Here is a 21,825-nt window from a genome sequence, read left to right on the forward strand (position 1 = left end):
TAAAAGATGCTTACTCCTTGGAAGAAAAGTTATGACCTATAGCATGTTGAAAAGCAGAGACATTACTTTGCCAACAAAGGTCGGTCTAATCAAGGCTATGGTTTTTCCAATGGTCATGTATGGACGTGAGAGTTGGACTGTGAAGAAAGCTGAGTGCCGAAGAATTGGTGCTTTTGAACTGTGGTGTTGGAGAAGACTCTTGAGAGTCCCTTGGACTGCAAGGAGATCCAACCAGTCCATTCTGAAGGAGATCAGCCCTGGGATTTCTTTGGAAGGAATGATGCTAAAGCTGAAACTCCAGTACTTTGGCCACCTCATGCGAAGAGTTGACTTATTGGAGAAGACTCTGAAGCTGGGAGGGATTGCGGGCAGGAGGAGAAGGGGACGACAGAGGATGAGATGGCGGGATGGCATCACTGACTCGATGGACGTGAGTCTCAGTGAACTCTGGGAGTTGGTGATGGATAGGGAGGCCTGGCGTGCTGCGATTCATGGGGTCGCAAAGAGTCGGACACGACTGAGTGACTGAACTGAACTGAACTGGAGTGCTTAATACTAATACTTGTATTTCAGTTTGGTCTTGTATGTGTAAAATATGGTTTTAACTGGGCAGTATTACTATCACTTCATGGAAAATAGATGGGGAAACAGTGGAAACAGTGTCAGACTTTATTTTTCTGGGCTCGAAGATCGCTGCAGATGGTGATTGCAGCCATGAAATTAAAAGATGCTTACTCCTTGGAAGGAAAGTTATGACCAACCTAGATAGCATATTGAAAAGCAGAGACATTACTTTGCCAACAAAGGTCGGTCTAGTCAAGGCTATGGTTTTTACAGTGGTCGTGTATGGATGTGAGAGTTGGACTGTGAAGAAAGCTGAGCGCCGAAGAATTGATGCTTTTGAACTGTGGTGTTGGAGAAGACTCTTGAGAGTCCCTTGGACTGCAAGGAGATCCAACCAGTCAATCCCAAAGGATATCAGTCCTGAGTGTTCATTGGAAGGACTGATGCTGAAACTGAAACTCCAATACTTTGGCCACCTGATTCGAAGAACTGACTCATTTGAAAAAACCCTGATGCTGTGAGGGATTGGGGGCAGGAGGAGAAGGGGATGACAGAGGATGAGATGGCTGGATGGCATCACTGACTCGATGGACGTGAGTCTCAGTGAACTCCGGGAGTTGGTGATGGACAGGGAGGCCTGGTGTGCTGCAATTCATGGGGTCACAAAGAGTTGGACATGACTGAGTGACTGAAGTGAACTGAACTGATTACCAAAACTTGGGCTAGGAGGGAGCCTTTAGAGGGCATATGAGGAAAGAGCAGCTAGTGAATAAGAATCCAGCCTCTGTGCCTTGGCACTGAACTAATTCTCGGAGACAGAATTTTGGGTGAAGTAGAAAGTTCAGTTCAGTTCAGTCACTCAGTCATATCTGACTCTTTGCGACTCCATGGACTACAGCACACCAGGCCTCCCTGTTCATCACCAACTCCTGGAGCCTACTCAGACTCATGTCCATCAAGTCAGTGATGCCATCCAGCCATCTCATCCTCTGTCGTCCCCTTCACCTCCCGCCTTCAATCTTTCCAGCATTAGCGTCTTTTCTAATGAGTCAGTTCTACTCATCAGGTGGCCAAAGCATTGGAGTTTCAGCTTCAGCATCAGTCCTTCCAATGAGTATTCAGGACCTATTTCCTTTAGGATGAACTGGTTGGATCTCCCTGCAGTCCAAGTGACTCTCAAGAATCTTCTCCAACACCACAGTTCAAAAGCATCAATTCTTTGGTGCTTGCTTTCATTATAGTCCAACTCTCACATCCATACATGACTACTGGAAAAACCATAGCCTTGACTAGATGGACCTTTGTTGGCAAAGTAATGTCTCTGCTTTTGAACATGCTATCTAAGTTGGTCATAACTTTCCTTCCAAGGAATGAGCATCTTTTAATTTCATGGCTGCAATCACCATTTGCAGTGCTTTTGGAGCCCAAGAAAATAAAGTCTATCACTGTTTCCATTGTTTCCCCACCTATTTGCCATGAAGTGATGGGACCGGATGCCATGATCTTCGTTTTCTGAATGTTGAGTTTTAAGCCAACTTTTTCACTCTCCTCTTTCACTGTCATAAGAAGCTCTCTTGTTCTTCATTTTCTGCCGTAAGGGTGGTGTCATCTGCATATCTGAGGTTATTGATATTTCTCCCAGCAATCTTGATTCCAGCTTGTGCATCATCCAGCCCAGCATTTCTCATGATGTACTTCGCATATAAGTTAAATAAGCAGGGTGACAATACGCAGCCTTGGTGTACTCCTTTCCTGATTTGGAACCAATGTGTTGTTTCATGTTCAGTTCTAACTGTTGCTTCTTGTGGAAGCAACCTGCATACAGATTTCTCAGGAGACAGGTAAGGTGGTCTGGTATTCCCGTCTTTTAAAGGATTTTCCATAGTTTGTCGTGATCCACATAGTTAAGGCTTTGGTGTAGTCAATAAAGCAGAAGTAGATATTTTTCTGGAACTCTCTTGCTTTTTCGATAATCCAGCGGATGTTGGCAGTTTGGTCTTTAGTTCCTCTGCCTTTTATAAATCCAGCTTGAACATCTGGAATTTCTTAGTTCACATACTGTTGAAGCCAGGCTTAAAGAATTTTGAGGATTGCTTTGCTAGCGTGTGAGATGAGTGCAATTGTGTGGTAGTTTGAGCATTCTTTGGCATTGCCTTTCTTTGGGATTGGAATGAAAATGGACCTTTTCCAGTCCTGTGGCCACTGCTGAGTTTTCCAAATTTGCTGGCATATTGAGTGCAGCACTTTCACAGCATCATCTTTCAGGATTTGAAATAGCTTAACTGGAATTCCATCACCTGCACTAGCTTTATTTGTAGTGATGCTTCCTAAGGCCCACTTGACTTCACATTCAGGATGTCTGGCTCTAGGTCAGTGATCAAACCATTGTGATTATCTGGGTCATGAAGATCTTTTTGTATAGTTCTTCTGTGTATTCTTGCCACATCTTCTTAATATCTTCTGCTTCTTTTAGGTCCATACCATTTCTGTGTTTTATTGAGCCCATCTTCACATGAAATGTTCCCTTGGTATCTCTAATTTTCTTGAAGAGATCTCTAGTCTTTCCCATTCTATTGTTTTCCTCTATTTCCTTGTATTGATCACTGAGGAAGGTTTTCTTATCTCTCCTTGCTATTATTTGGAACTCTTCATTCAGATGTGTTTATCTTTCCTTTTCTCCTTTGCCTTTCCCTTCTCTTCTTTTCTCAGCTATTTGTAAGGCCTCCTCAGACAGCTATTTTGCCTTTTTGCATTTCTTTTTCTTGGATGGTCTTGATCAGTGCCTCTTGTACAATGTCATGAACCTCCGTCCATAGTTCTTCAGGTACTTTGTCTATTAGATCCAATCTCTTGAATCTATTTGTCACTTCCACTATATAATCATAGGGGATTTGATTTAGGTCATACCTGAATGGCCTGGTGGTTTTTCCTACTTTTTTCAATGTATGTCTGAATTTGTCAATAAGGAGTTTGAATAATGAGTTTCAATTTAAATCTAATTTGGCAATAAGAGTATTGCTTTGTCAGTCAAAAGGGGCCACAGCAGGCTCAAAATTGTGTGCCCCAACTGGAGAGGGTAGTAAGAAGCTTTATAGTAATTGTTTGAAGAGAGTGTGATCAGCTCATGGACATTCTTCTGACTGGTTGGTGGTGAGGTAAGTGGGTAACAGCCTCATCAAGCTTCCGGTTTGCCAGGTCTTATCTTGGGTTTATGTGCTTGTGGGTATTTCTCCTCCCTGGTGGAGGTTTCAGTATCTGTAAAACAGCTCTAAGATATTGTTCTGTATATCCCATTGGGGAACCAGGGCTCTGCCCCAAGGCTGCACTATTGTTTCCTTTTGACTGCTCATCCTCTGTTTCTGCATATTCTTCCTTCCCTAATTAGCATTTGTTTGACCCTGACCACTGGAACTCAGGGAAGGTCATGAAGGTTGAATGAAGCCTATAGTCAAGAAACAGGGGGCACATAAAGGTTTTTGTACCCAGAAGCCCCACAGTGTCCTGTTCGGTATCACTGGGAGTGACTACAGATCTTCAGACTAAGAGTAATTCAAGTCTTTTTTTTTAATTTTTAAGGTGAGAAAATAATATCTCAGGGTAGTTTTGACATACCCATACAGGTCATACAGGTAAAGTTACACAAAAATGAATAAAAAGAAACCATAGGAGGATATTGTATGAGGCCACTAACATTACATTTAATGACATTACAGTGTTCTTAAAAAGCTTTTTGTATGACTGAATTATCCACCTGAGTAACAGTGAGTATGAGCTTTGGACCTGGACTGATTTCTATATAAGCCCAGTTCAGGAATTTTCAGCTCAGGTGCAGCAGCTGCCAAGAAATTTGGGTTGCTTTAAGAAACAGGATTCCAAAAGACACTACCCACTTCATTCTTTAAGGATGCCGCTACATGAGATAAAGATTCTCCCATCCAAGTACTAACCAGTCCCGACCCTGCTTAGCTTCTGAGATCAGAAGATATTGGGTGCATTCAGGGTAGTATGGCCATAGATGATAAAGATTCTCAACCAAGATGGGCATCGGGATTGCCTGGGACAATTTAAAAAATGTCCTGATAACTTGGCCTCACTACCAAAACTTCTAATGTTTAGCTTAGAGAGAGAAATGTCTCGGTATTTTTTTATCTCACTTTTTCTTAAAAATTTCCAAATAACTTTAATATATACAGTGGACTCTTTGTATTCACAGGTTTTGCATCTGTTGTTTCAAAAATGAAAAACATATGGAAAAATTTTCCAAAAAATTCCAAAAAGCAAAACTTGAATTTGCCTTGGGCTGGCAGCTATTTACATAGCATTTACATTGTATTGAAAACAATTTACATAACATTTACATTGTATTAGGTATTATAAGTAGTCTTGAAGGTGACACAGTATATGGGAGTATGTGTGTAGGTTATATGCAAATACCATGCCATTTTATATAAGGAATTTAAGTATTTATGGATTTTAATATCTACAGGGAGTCCTGGAACCAACACCCTGTGGATACCAAGGGACTACTGTATTATAATACACAAATTAAATAATGGAAATATCGTGCTGAAGGCGATGGCACCCCACTCTAGTACTCTTGCCTGGAAAATCCCATGGACGGAGGAGCCTGGAAGGCTGCAGTCCATTGGGGTCGCAAAGAGTTGGACACGACTGAGCAACTTCACTTTCACTTTTCGCTTTCATGCATCGGAGAAGGAAAGGGCAACCCACTCCAGTGTTCTTGCCTGGAGAATCCCAGGGATGGTGGAGCCTGGTGGGCTGCTGTCTATGGGGTTGCACAGAGTCGGACACGACTGAAGCGACTTAGCAGCAGCAGCAGCAGAGATATTTTTAAGATTGGAATTTGCACATATTATGTGTTCTATTGTTTATATTGGATGACAATACAAGAATCCTATCTCTATTTGTTAAAAAATCCTGTATCTCTATTTGTTTAAAAAAAAAAAACAAAACCCTCAGGACTTCTCTGTGGTCCAGTGGTTGAGAATCCACCTTCCAATGCAGGGGACAGAAGTTCAATCCCTAGTTGGGAAACCAAGATTTCATGTGCTGGGGTTAACTAAACCTGCTTGAAGCAACTAGAGAAGCCCGAGTGCAGCCAAAAAAAAAGACAAACTTCCCTGGTGACGCTGATGTCTGTTGGGATTGAGAACTCTTGACATAGGGTATTAGTATTATAATTCAGTGCTTATTTTTAGTTTTATTGATCATTATAGATTGTTTATAATCACTGTGTTGTTGGTATTTAAAAGTTATTTTTCCCAGATGGGTAAGGGAGTAATTGATAAAAACAGAATGAAACAAAACATAGAGAATGTATTATAATGTCTTAAAGGATGCTTATATGGTGTAAATGGCCAGCCTCAGAGAATAACATGTCCTTTATTCAAACTCCTATCTGACAGTTGTCAGTGAGTGACTAGCCAGAGGAGGTGATGCAGCATAAAGGAAATAGTTTTAAGTGTGGAGTCAGGTGGCCAGGAACCCTGGGATTTCATCCCAGCCTTGCTGCTTAATGAGCTCTGAGACCTTTGTCAGTTGTTTCACTGCCTTGAGTTTCTGTTCCCTCATCTGTAAATTGAGGCAGACTTGAACTAGATTATTTCTAAGATCTAGTGTCTCAAAATTTAGTGCCTTATTTAATGCTTAGTAGTTACAAAGCTGTGTGTGCGTGCTAGGTTGCTTCAGTTGTATCCAACCCTTTGCGACCCTATGGACTATAGCCCACCAGCCTCCCCTGTCTATGGGGTTTTTCAGGCAAGAATACTGGAGTGGATTGCCATTTCCTTCTTCAGAGGATCTTCCCAACCCAGGGATTGAACCCGCATCTCTTTTGTCTCCTGCATTGTCAGGCAGGTTCTTTACCACTAGCGCCACTTGGGAAGCCCTAGTTACAAAAGTGAAAGTGAAGTTGCTCAGTTATGTTTGACTCTTTACAACCCCATGAACTGTAGCCCACCAGGCTCCTCAGTCCATGGAATTTTCCAGGCAAGAGTGCTGGAGTGGGTTGCCATTTCCTTCTCCAGGGGATCTTCCCAACCCAGGGATTGAACCCGGGTTTCCCGCACCACAGACAGATGCTTTGCCGTCTGAGCCAAATGTCTTAATTTTGCATTTCAGAATCAAGCTCCTGAATACTTAAGAATAAAAGCAGGTGGCTGGATTGATCTAGGGTGAGGTGAGGTGGGAAATCACAGCAATACGGATGCTAAATTGTGTCTCTCAGGGTTGATCATGTCTGTAAGGATCTAGAAGGATATGCTGTGGATCTAGGAGTTGGTGATTAGCTGGGAAAAATTAAAGGGCTCAAGATACTACAGAAAGCAGTACAGTTAAAAAAAAAAAAAAAAAGAGGTGGAAAAGGAACTTTCCTGGAGGTCCAGTGGTCAAGAGTCTGTGCTTCCAATGCAGGGGCTGCAGGTTCGATCCCTGGTCAGGGAACTAAGATCCCACATGTCGAGTGGTGTGGTCAAATTGAAAAGAAAAAAGGAAAAGAAAAGCAGGTGGGGAATCATATGGTAAGTGATCTGTAGTTAAGCTGAAGTATTTGGTCAGAAAATGGAATAATGGAGTCTAACTTGAGGTGAAACAATTCTGTGTGCCAACCAGTAAAGTTTGGTATTGGTATTGTAGAGATGAGGTGAACGTCACTGGTACTGAGGAAATCAAGGAACTATTGACCTCGACCTGTATAGATTGTCCACACCAATTTGGGAATCTACCAGAATGGTGGTAGTATTAGGAGAGGAGAGGAAAACTGTAATTAGATGTCAAAATTCTCAGTGAAGGTAAGACCATGATCAGGAGGGTAGAGGGAAGCCCATTGACCTTCACTGGGGAAGAAAGGGATGATCTGAGAGACTTTTGCATAACATGGAAGAATAAAGTTCTGGAAGTAACAGCTGACCTAAGAGTGATGCTTATCTATTTAGGGAAGTTTCCCAGATCTTGAGAGGCAGGATGATTTCCTGAGACCAAAAATTACATTTTGAGTATAAATGTATTTATATTTACTTTCTCAATACATGAAAGCAGCTATGGTCCTTGTGTCCTCTTGCCTAGAAGTATTTATGTCCCAAGACTTAAAGTAGAAGACACTTTCAAACAGGACTGTATTTCTCATTTAATGGTTTTGTTTTGAGGAAATTATGCTGGTGTATCCCATGTAGTCATGTACAGATGTGAGAGTTGGACCGTAAAGAAGGCTGAGCACTGAAGAATGATACTTCCAAATTGTGCTGCTGAAGAAGACTCTTGAGAGTTCCCTGGACAGCAAGGAGATCAAACCAGTCAATCCTAAAGGAAGTCAACCTTGAATATTCATTGGAAGGACAGATGCTGAAGCTGAAATTCCAATACTTTGGCCACCTGATGCGAAGAGCTGACTCATTGGAAAAGAGGCTGATGCTAGGAAAAATTGAAGGCAAAAGGAGAAGAGAGCAGCAGAGGATGAGATGATTAGATAATATCACTGACTCAATGGACATGAGTTTGAGCAAACTCCAGGAGATAGTGAAGGACAGGGAAGACTGGCGTGTTGCAGTCCATGGGGTCACAGAGTCACACATGACTTACCAACTGAACAACAACAACATCCCATGTAGTATGGTAAAAGAAGTAACTGTTATTATCATTTTTATTTTAATTTTTTGATTAAAATTTTTTCAAGTGAAAAAAAAAAAACAATGTTTATATTCTCAATTGGTGACAGTTTGGGAGAAGAAACTGCTCCTGTCTGAGAGCCCATATTAAGCTGCAGTGTTGTTCTACCTAGAAGTCATCACCACTTGGGCATCTGCCATGGTAGAAAGAATAGGCCCCTGAACTTTTCAAATAACTTGGTTGCCCTACTTTTCAGACTTTTCTTTTTCCATCTAATTTCCCCAACGTTGACTTCCTTTGTGACTTAAATATTCTTCCCAGCTCTCAGACTTCTTTTGAGGAGCCATAGAAATTTCGTTCCTCAGCCTAAATAGAAGCTGATTTCTTCAAATGGAAAATTCAGCAAATCACTGCAGTAATGTGTATTGATTCTTCCTGCTCCAGCAGCTGGATCAATGTGAGAAGCGAATGTCATTATTTCCTGTGCTGTCTACAATCCCAGATGTATTCGCAAGAGAGGCCAATGGTAACGACTCTGAAGTTTTACTTGAAAGAGTTGTAAATAGTCTGTTACACCTTTGGAAAGCTCAGGACAGAACTCTGGTTATGCCTGTTTGTGGCCCAGGCATTGTCAAAAATCAGAAAGTCTGACATCTTTGGTTCTACTTTGGGATCCAGAAATGGTGGGCCTCAGTTCTTGCTTCTTCATGCTATAGGATCATGGGACAAACTCCTAGAAAATTAGATCACCTTCAACCACTTGGCCTGTGAATACAAAGAATTAATACCATACTTTCTCTGAGATGAATTTAACTGCTTATCTTAGATTAATATAAATATAAACATAAACAAAATGGGTAGTTTTGCAGTAAATAAATGTACTATAAAAACAAAAATTTAGAGCTTAGTTTAACATTATTTTTTCACAACTGAGCAAACAAAGTCCAGGAAAGTAAAGAGACTTTCCCTAGTCACCATCCATTCAGAGTGGTGTTGAGTCTAGGGCCCAGGTATATCAGTCTTCTTTGGTTACTTAATAGTTCTCAATAGTAGTATGAATGGCAACAGTATGTAGTTTGAAGACCAAGCAGTACTTTGTCCCATGTTAGTATTTTTAATTTTAGACAGTATTTAAAGAAGGATTAAGACTGTTCAAAAGTTTTTATTTTTCCTGGGAAAGCTTTAAATCCACTTTGGTAAGGGAGAAGGTGATGTTGGGAGTGGTATTGGTGTATGCAGAAAATGGGGTTTGTGCAGAAGTCTGAGACAAGTTGGGTGTTGGTAAGTCTTTTAGGAGGCTCTGGTCTGGGAAGCAAAGCAAGCATAATTATTCATGGATTGAGGAAATGTTGGAAGATGACACCTGCTGCTGCTGCTGCTGCTGCTAAGTCGCGTCAGTCATGTCCGACTCTGTGCGACCCCATAGACGGCAGCCCAGGAGGCTCCCCCATCCCTGGGATTCTCCAGGCAAGAACACTGGAGTGGGTTGCCATTTCCTTCTCCGATGCAGGAAAGTGAAAAGTGAAAGTGAAGTCACTCAGTGACCTGACCCCATGGACTGCAGCCTACCAAGCTCCTCTGTCCGTGGGATTTTCCAGGCAAGAGCACCGGAGTGGGTTGCCATTGTCTTCTCCAAGATGGCACCTAGATAATGTTAAATTGAGGAAGTAGACCCACTAAGAGTGAAGGGATTCTCTAGTGGTGGGGCTTCCGGACAAAGTGTCCTGGATTTCCTAAGATGTGATGATGGGGTTATGTTATAAAATTTCCAAATAGTCTTAAAAACTATTTAGGAGATGTTTTCTTTCTCTCTCTTTTTCTCTTTAGGGGAAATTGTTGGGGAGTTTAGGGAGATAGTAGTAGAGTGGCTAGAGTGAAGTTACAGTGTTTTCAAACGGTGTCGCTGACATGCTATTTATTTTGCCCAGTGATCTAATATGGTGTTGACAGAAGGGAGATGTCTGTTCAATTTCCCTTTCTTGGAGAAAAGTTTATTGCCCATAACTATATACTGTTTAACATGCTGACATTTATAGTGAAGAAATAATTTTTAAAGCTGTCTTTTCTTAGTGCCACGGTTGGTTGAAAAAGAGAACAATTCATTTAATTAGGAGAATATATTGGTCATACACAGTGGAACAAATTAACCTATTTTTGACTTATTTTTTTCACTGGTGAGTTGACAGAGCTTTGGACAAAACTGGCTGTCTTCTTTGACACAATTCACTCACAGCCATAGGATAGCCTTTCCAACATTAAGTGAATTATAATAAATTCTTGTCTTATTTGGAACTGTTGGTGAATGGTCTGTTCTGGTGAACTAAGGATTATCATTGAGATCATATGCAAATAAGCTTATAGAAGAAACATCTTATGTTGAAAGTAATATGACTTTTATAGGTTTAACTGCTGACTCACTCCATCAAGGTTCTTAGAAGCATGCACCAGAAGCTGACTGTGGCTGACTAAGCAAAATGATACTTTGTTCAAAGGATACTGGGAAGCTCATAGTATCATTGACCTGACTGGAGAACAGGCCTGAGGTTAAGTTCCCAGGAACCATGTCCAGAACCTCACCTCACCGCAGTAACACTGGCATTTTGCCCAGCACCGGTGCTACTTCTGCACAGGAAACTTGGCCTTCCGGTTGTTCCCAACCCCCAAATCTAGATACCTTTTCTGTTACTCACAGAATTGAAAGTCCTCCTCTATTTAGTTTCTTACTTCTGAGTCTTTGTGTCATCTGAAGTCTAGAGCACATGTCCATGTGTTATCTTTTAAGGAGGTTGGGGTAAAGATTTCTTTAGGTTCTGCCTTTTTTTTTCCTTGAAATGATTTGTCTAGAAATGTTTAATGAAGAACAATTCATAACAACAAAAACTGGAGACAACCCAAAGTCCCATCATCTAAACTATGGATAAAGTATATCTGTACTATGGAATATCATACATCATTGTCTAGGTTTTACCTTGATATAAGATGTGACTTGGAAGGTTTTCCAAACATAGCAAGGTGTTAAAAATATGCTGGGTCTCTAGAAAGCATTACAAATACCTACATGGTGTGTCTTTGGGCAGACCATGTCATCTCATTAAGCCTCTGTTTCTCCCTCTGTTGAATGGGATTATTCTTCCTTATATCCTTTCATGAACTGGTATATAAGCAACTTTGTTGTCCAAATGTAAGTCCAGGGTCCCCAAAGTACCTTCTTACTTCTGAGAATTCATGACTTGCCATAACAGGTCTGATTTTCATTTTGGCTCTCATGCTTTCTGGAAGTAGTAATAACATTGCTGGGGAAATTTATAGCTTATTAGATGGCCCTGTTTATGACAGCATTTTCCACTGTAGAGCACTAGCCTTCCAGAACGAAAGATAGATAGTTCCTCTTTATTATAGAGGATGCCCAGACAAAATAGGTTGTCTTCCCCAACCTAGGATTCACTGGATTTGTGTGCCACTTCACAAGTATTGGGAAATAAAAGTTATGACTCTACACATTATAGAAATAGCTTCTCCCAAATTGACTTGAGAGAATTTGGGCCCTTGGTGTGGGGAAATGTAATTGGTGAGGCTTAGCCTACTTTATAGCTTTACTGAACATTTGCTAATGTGCTAGGAACTATACTGAGTGCTTCCCATGCTGCCGCTACTGCTGTTGCTGCCAAGTCGCTTCAGTCATGTCCGACTCTGTGCAACCCCATAGACGGCAGCCCACCAGGCTCCCCCATCCCTGGGATTCTTCAGGCAAGAACACTGGAGTGGGTTGCCATTTCCTTCTGCAATGAATGAAAAGTGAAAAGTGAAAATGAAGTCGCTCAGTTGTGTCCGACTCTTAGCGACCCCATGGACTGCAGCCTACCAGGCTCCTCCATCCATGGGATTTTCCAGGCAAGAGTACTGGAGTGGGGTGCCATTGCCTTCTCCAGAGTGCTTCCCATACATTATCATTAAATTCTTACTACTATTCTATGACATGTAGACTCTCATCATCTCCCTTTTATAGATCAGAAAACCAAGTCTTGGAAAGAATAGGTTATTATTCCAAAGTCACAGGAGTGTAAGTGACAGATCCAGGGTGGGACTGGAAGTCTATATGATGCTATAGCTGGTGCTCTTAACCACTGTGTATGGTGTACAGAGAAGTCCTTGGAACTCTGTTCACTCACAGGGCTAGTCAGCCCCGAAGTATAGAGCATCACCGAATCCTTCACATGGTGTTTGGTTTTGGTAAAGTCAGGACCCTAGTCAGTCTGTAATTTTGTTCAAAGGGTCATCCTTTTTTTGGGGACAGATGTTCCACACAGCATGTGGGATCTTAGTTTCCTGACCAGAGATCAAGCCTGCACCCTCTGTATTAGAAGAAGAGAGTCTTAACCACTAGACCATCTGGAAAGTCCCCAAAGGGTCATCTTTACATCTCATTTGACCTTTCACTGTGGCTTGATTCAGACTAAATTTTATTGTTCTCCCTCATCCAACTTTTCCTTGTTTTTAATCTTCCCTGACCCAACTTGGTTCCTGCCTTGGGCAAAGATTTTTTTTTTCTCACACTTCATTAATTTTTGACCATGGATATCTTGGGACTCCACTCCTGGGTCCTCCTCAGGGACTGGAGCTACTATATGATGATCACTTAACCCTCAGAAACTACGCATATGAATGCAGAACCTTCTTCCATCGTGAGAAACATTGTCCACTTCATCAGCTAGAATGACACCATGCTGTCCCCTTCCTCTACATCTATCTCTGCATTCCCCAAGGCACAATTGATGCCCTTGATTCTATTTTTTCCATTCTCTCTCCTTCATAAAGGAAAATCTTATCCATTCTGATAAGGTGTTGGCTTTAAACAACCCCTATGCTGAGGACTTAAAAACTACTGGATTGATTGGTAAGGTGTAAATGGATTTGTCATACACCTTGACAGATCCAAAAGCCAATTTTATGGCTTGCTTTAAAGTTCAACTTAATTTTTCCTTTATACCCCAAGAGACTTGTCTTTTTGAATTATTTAGCTTTTGCTAACAATCCCATGGCATATTATTCTTAAGCTGTGATGGATTGATATAGAATAGATCTTCTTCTAGTGCTAAAGAATCCCCAAGGCACCAATTCAGATCTTGTTCATGAATTATTTTCTCCTCTGAGTCCATCACATTATTAATTATAATCAGGAATAATTTAAGTGTCTATTTTGAAACCATGAGTTGCTCCCCTAGTGTTGAGAAGTTATGACACACACACACATATATATATATATAATATGATCACATGGAGCTGTAATACACAAGGTAATATAAATATTTGGGGATACATTTTGTGATGTTTAGAGCTGGCCAGATATCTGGAGTTATTTATAAATGTGGAAAAGAAAGTTCTTTTCATCCTTTTGGGTGAAGACTACCATCGATGCTAATAATTGTCTCCTGGTCTTATCATGTAATGAAAAATGGGCTCATCTTTATGTTTGTATTATACATGCATATTATATATTATACAATATCTAACATAATTATAATTGCTTATAAATACACAGATATGCATTTATGTTAATTCTCAAATCAAAATGATTTTTGAAGGCTTCCCTGGATTAACTCAGTCCCTTAAAGTGTTCCTACAGATATTTCTGTGACCCGCCTCCAAGATACATCTCACATGACATGCGCATATACACGTGTTCATTAAATGCAATATCAATATATTTTTCAGTTTTTTAAAAAAATGTGGTAAATAACATATAACACAAAATTTGCCATCATGACCATTTTTAAGTATAAAATTTCATAATGTTAAGTATATTTACATTATTATAAAACAGATCTCCAAAACTTTTTTTCCTTGCAGATGTGAACCTCTTTGTCCATTAAAAACAGCATCTCCTTTTCCCTGCCTCAGGTTCTGGTAACCAACATGCTACTTTTTATTTCTATGAATTTTATTAGTTTAGATGCCTTGTGTAAGTGGAATCATACAGTACTTTTCTTTTTGTAATTGATTTATTTTTCTTAGCATAATGTCTTCAAGTTTCATACATGTTGTAGCATGTGACAGGTTTCTTTATCTCATAAGGTTGAATAATATTCCATTTGTGTATGTAGCACATTCTGTTTCTCTGTTCATTCATCAGTGGACATTTGGCTTGCCTACCTCTTAGAATAGTGTTGCTATGAATATGGGTGTGCTAATATCTATTGGAGACACTGCTTTCAATTCTCTTAGATATACATCAAGAAATATGATTGCTAGATCATATAGTCATTCTATTTTTAATTTTTTGCTGAAGTTTAATGTTGATTTCTATACTGGTTGCCCCATTTTGTAATTCCATCAGTAATACAAAGATTCTAATTTCTCCACATCTTTACCAGCATTTGTGATTTTTATTTTTTTATAATAGCCATTTTGACAGGTGTGAGGTAGTATCTTATTGGAGTTTTGACTTCCATATCATTAGTGATTTGTTGAGGCATGTTTTCATATGTTTGTTGGCTAACTGTATGCCATTTTTGAAGAAAAATCTATTCAAGTCCATTGCCTATTTTTATATAGGATTATTTGAATTTTGTTGTTGAGTTATTTGAATTCTCTATGTCTTCTGGATATTAATTCTTTATAAGATATATGATTTGCAAATATTTTCTCCCATTTTCTATGCTTCCTTTTCACTCTGTTGATTTTGTCCTTTGGTACACAAAGTTTTTTAGTTTGATGTCCCATTTATCTATTTTTTGCTTCTGATGCCTGTGCACAAAAAAGTATCTGTTTTTTGCTTTTGATGCTTAATATCACATACAAGGAATTATTGCTACATCCAATGTTATGAAACTGTTGTCATGTTTTATTCCAGAATTTTTATAGTTTTAAGTCTTACATTTTAGATCTTTAATCTATTTGAATTAATTGTGATATATGGTATAAGATATGGTTCCAGTCTCATCTTTTTCATATGTAGATATCTGTTTTTTCCAACTGCATTTGTTGAAAAGACCATCCTTTCCCTATGGATGGTCTTGGCTTCCTTGTTGAAGATCATTTGACCATTATACAAGAGTTTATTTGGGGGCTTTCTTTTCTTTTCCATTGGTCCATTTTTCTGTCTTTATGCCACTGTTACACTGTTTTGATTATTGTAGCTTTGTAATATATTTTGAAATCAGCAAGTGTGAGACTCCAGCTTTGTTCGTGTTGAAAATTGTTGTCACTATTCAGAGTCCCTTGAGACTTCATATTAACTTAATTGTTTAAACTTATGTAATAATTGTGATTGGGATTTTGACAGGGATTACTTTGAATTTGTAAAGTGCTTTAAATGGTAAGGATATATTAATATTAAGTCTTCCAATCCATGAATAATGGATGTCTTTCCATTTATTTGTGTCTTTAATTTTTTACTGAGTGTTTTGTCACGTTCTATGTACAAGTTTTTAACCTCCTTAGTTTGGTTATTTCTGAGTGTTTTTTTTTTTAAAATATTTTTGTAAATGGAATTGATTTAACCACCAAGATTTCTTCCAGCAGGCTTTAGTGACCACATGCACAGAAATGTTTGGGGGAGCCTCGCCACTCTTTATGCTGCCGGTACCCACTGTGGGCATGGCATTGTCCACTCTGAGCATGTTGTCTCCTTATGTCCCACAAAATACTAGTGCTTAGGGCACCAGAGTGTTGCCAGGCTCTTTGCAGAAGTCAGTGAATGACCATCTCTGCCACATTGTCCCCCAAGCTCCTAGACTGTCCTGCTTATGCTTCATCTCTCAAAGTCCATTTGTTTCTGTTCCTCACCCTATGATCAGTCTTATAAAGACTTGCATCAATTTTAGGACTTCACCCTGTAATCATAAGGCTCAAATCTGTGTCAGTTCAGTTCACTTCAGTCGCTCAGTCGTGTCCGACTCTTTGCGACCCCATGAATCGCAGCATGCCAGGCCTCCCTGTCCAACACCAACTCCCGGAGTTCACTCAGACTCACGTCCATTGAGTCAGTGATGCCATCCAGCCATCTCATCCTCTGTCATCCCCTTCTCCTCCTGCCCCGAATCCCTCCCAGCATCAGAGTCTTTTCCAATGAGTCAACTCTTCACATGAGGTGGCCAAAGTACTGGAGTTCCAGCTTTAGCATCATTCCTTCCAAAGAAATCCCAGGGCTGATCTCCTTTAGAATGGACTGGTTGGATCTCCTTGCAGTCCAAGGGACTCTGTAGGTTCTGTCTAATTTAAATGGATAGCATGGTACTGGGAAGTAGAGAAAGAGGCCAAGAAGGCTGGCAAAAGTACATGTTCCAGGGAAATCCTGATCCCAGATAGAATTAGTTCAGCAGTTTCTCAGAGCTAGTTTCAGCCTCTTGACTGAATAATTTCTGACACTGGGGATATTTCTTTGAAGATTTCAACAATTTCTTGGACAGTAAGAGAGTATGACATAACTGAAATGATCATATAAATTTCCTGAGTGTCATCCTGCTCCAGAAAGATGAAATTATACAAGAGTCATGGGCTAAGGAAGTTCAGCTTGGGAGCTGTATGGCAACTGCATTGGAAGAAGAGCTGGGACTGAAAGGATCAAGACTCTGTCTTTCTTCATGTTATAGACTTTTCTGATATTACCTGCTGTGTAGGGGGCTTGCTGGGAAATATGTAGTCTGCAACCAAGGATGCAGGTGCTAGACATGCTCCCTGAGTAGGCACCAAAGACTCTGGCAGCATGGGCAAGTGCCTGTTTCTAAAGTTAATGTGGGTAGAGGTAATTTTGTTTACTTGTACAACTCCTCATTGCCCTTCTTGAAACTACACATTTGCTTAATGAGTACTCCAGAGTATTTCTAGGATGCACAGGTATGTACAACTTCATTGATAAGTGTCAAGATATGCACTGTTTGCCCTTTGTGTAGGTTTCAAGACTATATTTTTGGTTGGGAAGCTGGTTTGGGTTTATAAATCATCAGGATATGATTTGAATCTCTAGATGAAAAATGTCTGAAATGTATTTTTTTTTCTTCCAGAATATTTTCAAGACTAGTTCCACAGAAGTGAATTGAGAAATAAGGGCAGTACATTCATTTTAGTAGATAATTGACTCAGGTGAAAGCATGAGATATTGATATCTTTCGTCATAAACATGACAGATATTGGAAAGAGGGGCTTAATTCTTCCAGATTAAAAAATGTCATTGTGGATATTGATATGGTACTTGTGATTCGTTTCCCTATCACTGCCTCAGGCACACTTGATTTTGGAGAAAAGATGACATATTCAAGAATATCCAGTCCTTTACCTGCAGGAAATAAAGTTACCAAACTTTATTGTCATTCAGTGGTAAAGATTGTTCAGGCGTGCTGGCAGTGAACCAATATAAAATAAATTAGTTCTTTTCCTGATGAGTATGAGTTCTGAGAGCGTGTTTGCCAAGCTTTCCCTATGCACCATAGATTTCATGTACCTCAATTATTATGGACAATTTCACTAGCCATGGCTGCATTTTACCCAACTGACTACATCAGTTGAGGGGAAGAACAGCCAAAGGTTTAGTTCTAGATGAATAAGCTTGAAAATGTCAGAGTCAGCATCATGTTCTAGTTTTGGAGATGGCAGTTCCCACTGTCCTAAGGAAACTTAATTCAGTGAACATTTTTGAATTTCTGTTGTATGCTACATCTTGTGCCAGGCACTGGGGAAATGAAAATGAATGAGATATTGTCCTAGCCCTTGAGAAATGTCAAGTGCTGATAGGGGAGATGTATACACGTCCAAGGAGCAGTGGCTGCGTGGGCATGGGAGGGCTGAGAGGAGTTACTCCACGTTCAAGGTCAGGAGGGGCGGCCGTGAGGAGATACCCCTCGTCCAAGTTAAGAAGCAGCGGCTGCGCTTTGCTGGAGCAGCTATGAAGAGATACCCCATGTCCAAGGTAAGAGAAACCCAAGTAAGACGGTAGGTGTTGCAAGAGGGCATCAGAGGGCAGACACACTGAAACCATAATCACAGAAAACTAGTCAATCTAATCACATGGACCACAGCCTTGTCTAACTCAATGAAACTAAGCCATGCCCTGTGGGGCCACCCAAGACGGGGGTTCATGGTGGAGAGGTCTGACAGAATGTGGTCCACTGGAGAAGGGAATGGCAAACCACTTCAGTATTCTTGCCTTGAGAACCCCATGAACAGTATGAAAATGCAAAATGATACGATACTGAAAGAGGAACTCCCCAGGTCGGTAGGTGCCCAATATGCTACTGGAGATCAGTGGAGAAATAACTCCAGAAAAAATGAAGGGATGGAGCCAAAGCAAAAACAACACCCAGTTGTGGATGGGACTGGTAATAGAAGCAAGGTCCAATGCTGTAAAGAGCAATATTGCATAGGAACCTGGAATGTCAGGTCCATGAATCAAGGCAAATTGGAAGTGGTCAAACAGGAGATGGCAAAAGTGAACGTTGACATTCTAGGAATCAGCGAACTAAGATGGACTGGAATGGGTGAATTTAACTCAGATGACCATTATCTCTACTACTGTGGGCAGGAATCCCTTAGAAGAAATAAAGTAGCCATTATGGTCAACAAAAGAGTCCGAATGTAGTACTTGGATGCAATCTCAAAAAAGACAGAATGATCTCTCTTCCTTTCCAAGGCAAACCATTCAATATCACAGTAATCTAAGTCTATGCCCCAACCAGTAACGCTGAAGAAGCTGAAGTTGAATGGTTCTATGAAGACCTACAAACCTTTTTAGAACTAACACCCAAAAAAGATGTCTTTTTCATTATAGGGGTTACTGCTGCTGCTAAGTCGCTTCAGTTGTGTTCGACTCTGTGCGACCCCATAGACGGCAGCCCACCAGGCTCTGCCGTCCCTGGGATTCTCCAGGCAAGAACACTGGAGTGGGTTGCCATTTCCTTCTCCAGTGCATAAAAGTGAAAAGTGAAAGTGAAGTCGCTCAGTCATGTCTGACTCCTAGCGACCCCATGGACTGCAGCCTACCAGGCTCCTCTGTCCATGGGATTTTCCAGGCAAGAGTACTGGAGTGAGGTGCCATTGCCCTCTTCACATTATAGGGGACTGGAATGCAAAAGTAGGAAGTCAAGAAACACCTGAAGTAACAGCCAAACTTGGCCTTGGAATATGAAATGAAGCAAGGCAAAGGCTAATAGAGTTTTGCCAAGAGAACGCACTGGTCATAGCAAACACCCTCTTCCAACAACACAAGAGAAGACTCTACACATGGACATCGCCAGATGGTCAACACCGAAATCAGACTGATTATATTCTTTGCAGCCAAAGATGGAGAAGCTCTATACAGTTAGCAAAAACAAGACCGGGAGCTGACTGTGGCTCAGACCATGAACTCCTTATTGCCAAATTCAGACTTAAATTGAAGAAAGTAGGGAAAACCACTAGACCATTCAGGTATGACCTAAATCAAATCCCTTATGATTATACAGTGGAAGTGAGAAATAGATTTAAGGGCCTAGATCTGATAGATAGAGTGTCTGATGAACTATGGACTGAGGTTCATGACATTGTATAGGAGACAGGGATCAAGACCATCCCCATGGAAAAGAAATGCAAAAAAGCAAAATGGCTGTCTGAGGAGGCCCTACAAATAGCTGTGAAAAGAAGAGAAGCGAAAAGCAAAGGAGAAAAGGAAAGATATAAGCATCTGAATGCAGAGTTCCAAAGAATAGCAAGAAGAGATAAGAAAGCCTTCTTCAGATATCAATGCAAAGAAATAGAGGAAAACAACAGAATGGGAAAGACTGCTAAGGGTCGGGCATGACTGAGCGACTTCACTTTCACTTTGCACTTTCATGCATTGAAGAAGGAAATGGCAACCCACTCCAGTGTTCTTGCCTGGAGAATCCCAGGGATGGGGGAGCCTAGTGGGCTGCCGTCTATGGGGTCGTACAGAATTGGACACGACTAAAGGGACTTAGCAGCAGCAACAGAGATCTCTTCAAGAAAATTAAAGATACCAAGGGAACATTTCATGCAAAGATGGGCTCGATAAAGGACAGAAATGGTAGGGACCTAACAGAAGCAGAAGATATTAAGAAGAGGTGGCAAGAATACACAGAAGAACTGTACAAAAAAGATCTTCACAACCAAGATAATCACGATGGTGTGATCACTGATCTAGAGCCAGACATCCTGGAATGTGAAGTCAAGTGGGCCTTAGGAAGCACCACTATGAACAAAGCTAGTGGAGGTGATGGAATTCCAGTGGAGCTCTTTCAAATCCTGAAAGATGATTTTGTGAAAGTGCTGTACTCAATATGCCAGCAAATTTGGAAAACTCAGCAGTGGCCACAGGACTGGAAAAGGTCAGTTTTCATTCCAATCCCAAAGAAAGGCAATGCCAAAGAATGCTCAAACTACTGCACAATTGCACTCATCTCACACACTAGTAAAGTAATGCTCAAAATTCTCCAAGCCAGCTTCAGCAAAGCATGAACCATGAACTTCCAGATGTTCAAGCTTGTTTTAGAAAAGGCAGAGGAACCAGAGATCAAATTGCCAACATCCACTGGATCATAGAAAAAGCAAGAGAGTTCCATAAAGACATCTATTTCTCCTTTATTGACTATGCCAAAGCCTTTGTGTCGATCGTAATAAACTGTGAAAAATTCTGAAAGAGATGGGAATACCAGACCTCTGACCTGCTTCTTGAGAAACCTATATGCAGGTCAGGAAGCAACAGTTAGAACTGGACATGGAACAACAGACTGGTTCCAAATAGGAAAAGGAGTATATCAAGGCTGTATATTGTCACCCTGCTTATTTAACTTATATGCAGAGTACATCATGAGAAACGCTGGACTGGAAGAAACACAAGCTGGAATCAAGATTGCTGGGAGAAATATCAATAACCTCAGATATGCAGATGACACCACCCTTATGGCAGAAAGTGAAGAGGAACTAAAAAGCTTCTTGATGAAAGTGAAAGAGGAGAGTGAAGAAGTTGACTTAAAACTCAACATTCAAAAAACTAAGATCATGGCATCTGCTCCCACCACTTCATGGGAAATAGATGGGGAAACAGTGAAAACAGTGTCAGACTTTTTTTTTTTAGGCTCCAAAATCACTGCAGATGGTGATTGCAGCCATGAAATTAAAAGACACTTACTCCTTGGAAGGAAAGTTATGACCAACCTAGATAGCATATTCAAAAGCAGAGACATTACTTTGCCAACAAAAGTCCGTCTAGTCAAGGCTATGGTTTTTCCAGTGGTCATGTATGGATGTGAGAGTTGGACTGTGAAGAAAGCTGAGTGCCAAAGAATTGGTGCTTTTGAAGTGTGGTGTTGGAGAAGACTCTTGGGAGTCCCCTGGACTGCAAGGAGATTCAACCAGTCCATTCTGAAGGAGATCAGTCCTGGGTGTTCTTTGGAAGGAATGATGCTAAAGCTGAAACTCCAGTACTCTGGCCACCTCATGCGAAGAGTTGACTCATTGGAAAAGACCCTGATGCTGGGAGGGATTGGGGGCAGGAGGAGAAGGGGACGACAGAGGATGAGATGGCTGCATGGTATCACGGACTCGATGGACGTGAGTTTGAGTGAACTCCGGGAGTTGGTGATGGACAGGGAGGCCTAGCGTGCTGCAATTCATGGGGTCGCAAAGAAACAGACATGACTGAGTGACTGA

This window comes from Bos javanicus, chromosome 10, assembly GCF_032452875.1.
Source record: "Bos javanicus breed banteng chromosome 10, ARS-OSU_banteng_1.0, whole genome shotgun sequence".
NCBI lineage: Eukaryota > Metazoa > Chordata > Mammalia > Artiodactyla > Bovidae > Bos > Bos javanicus.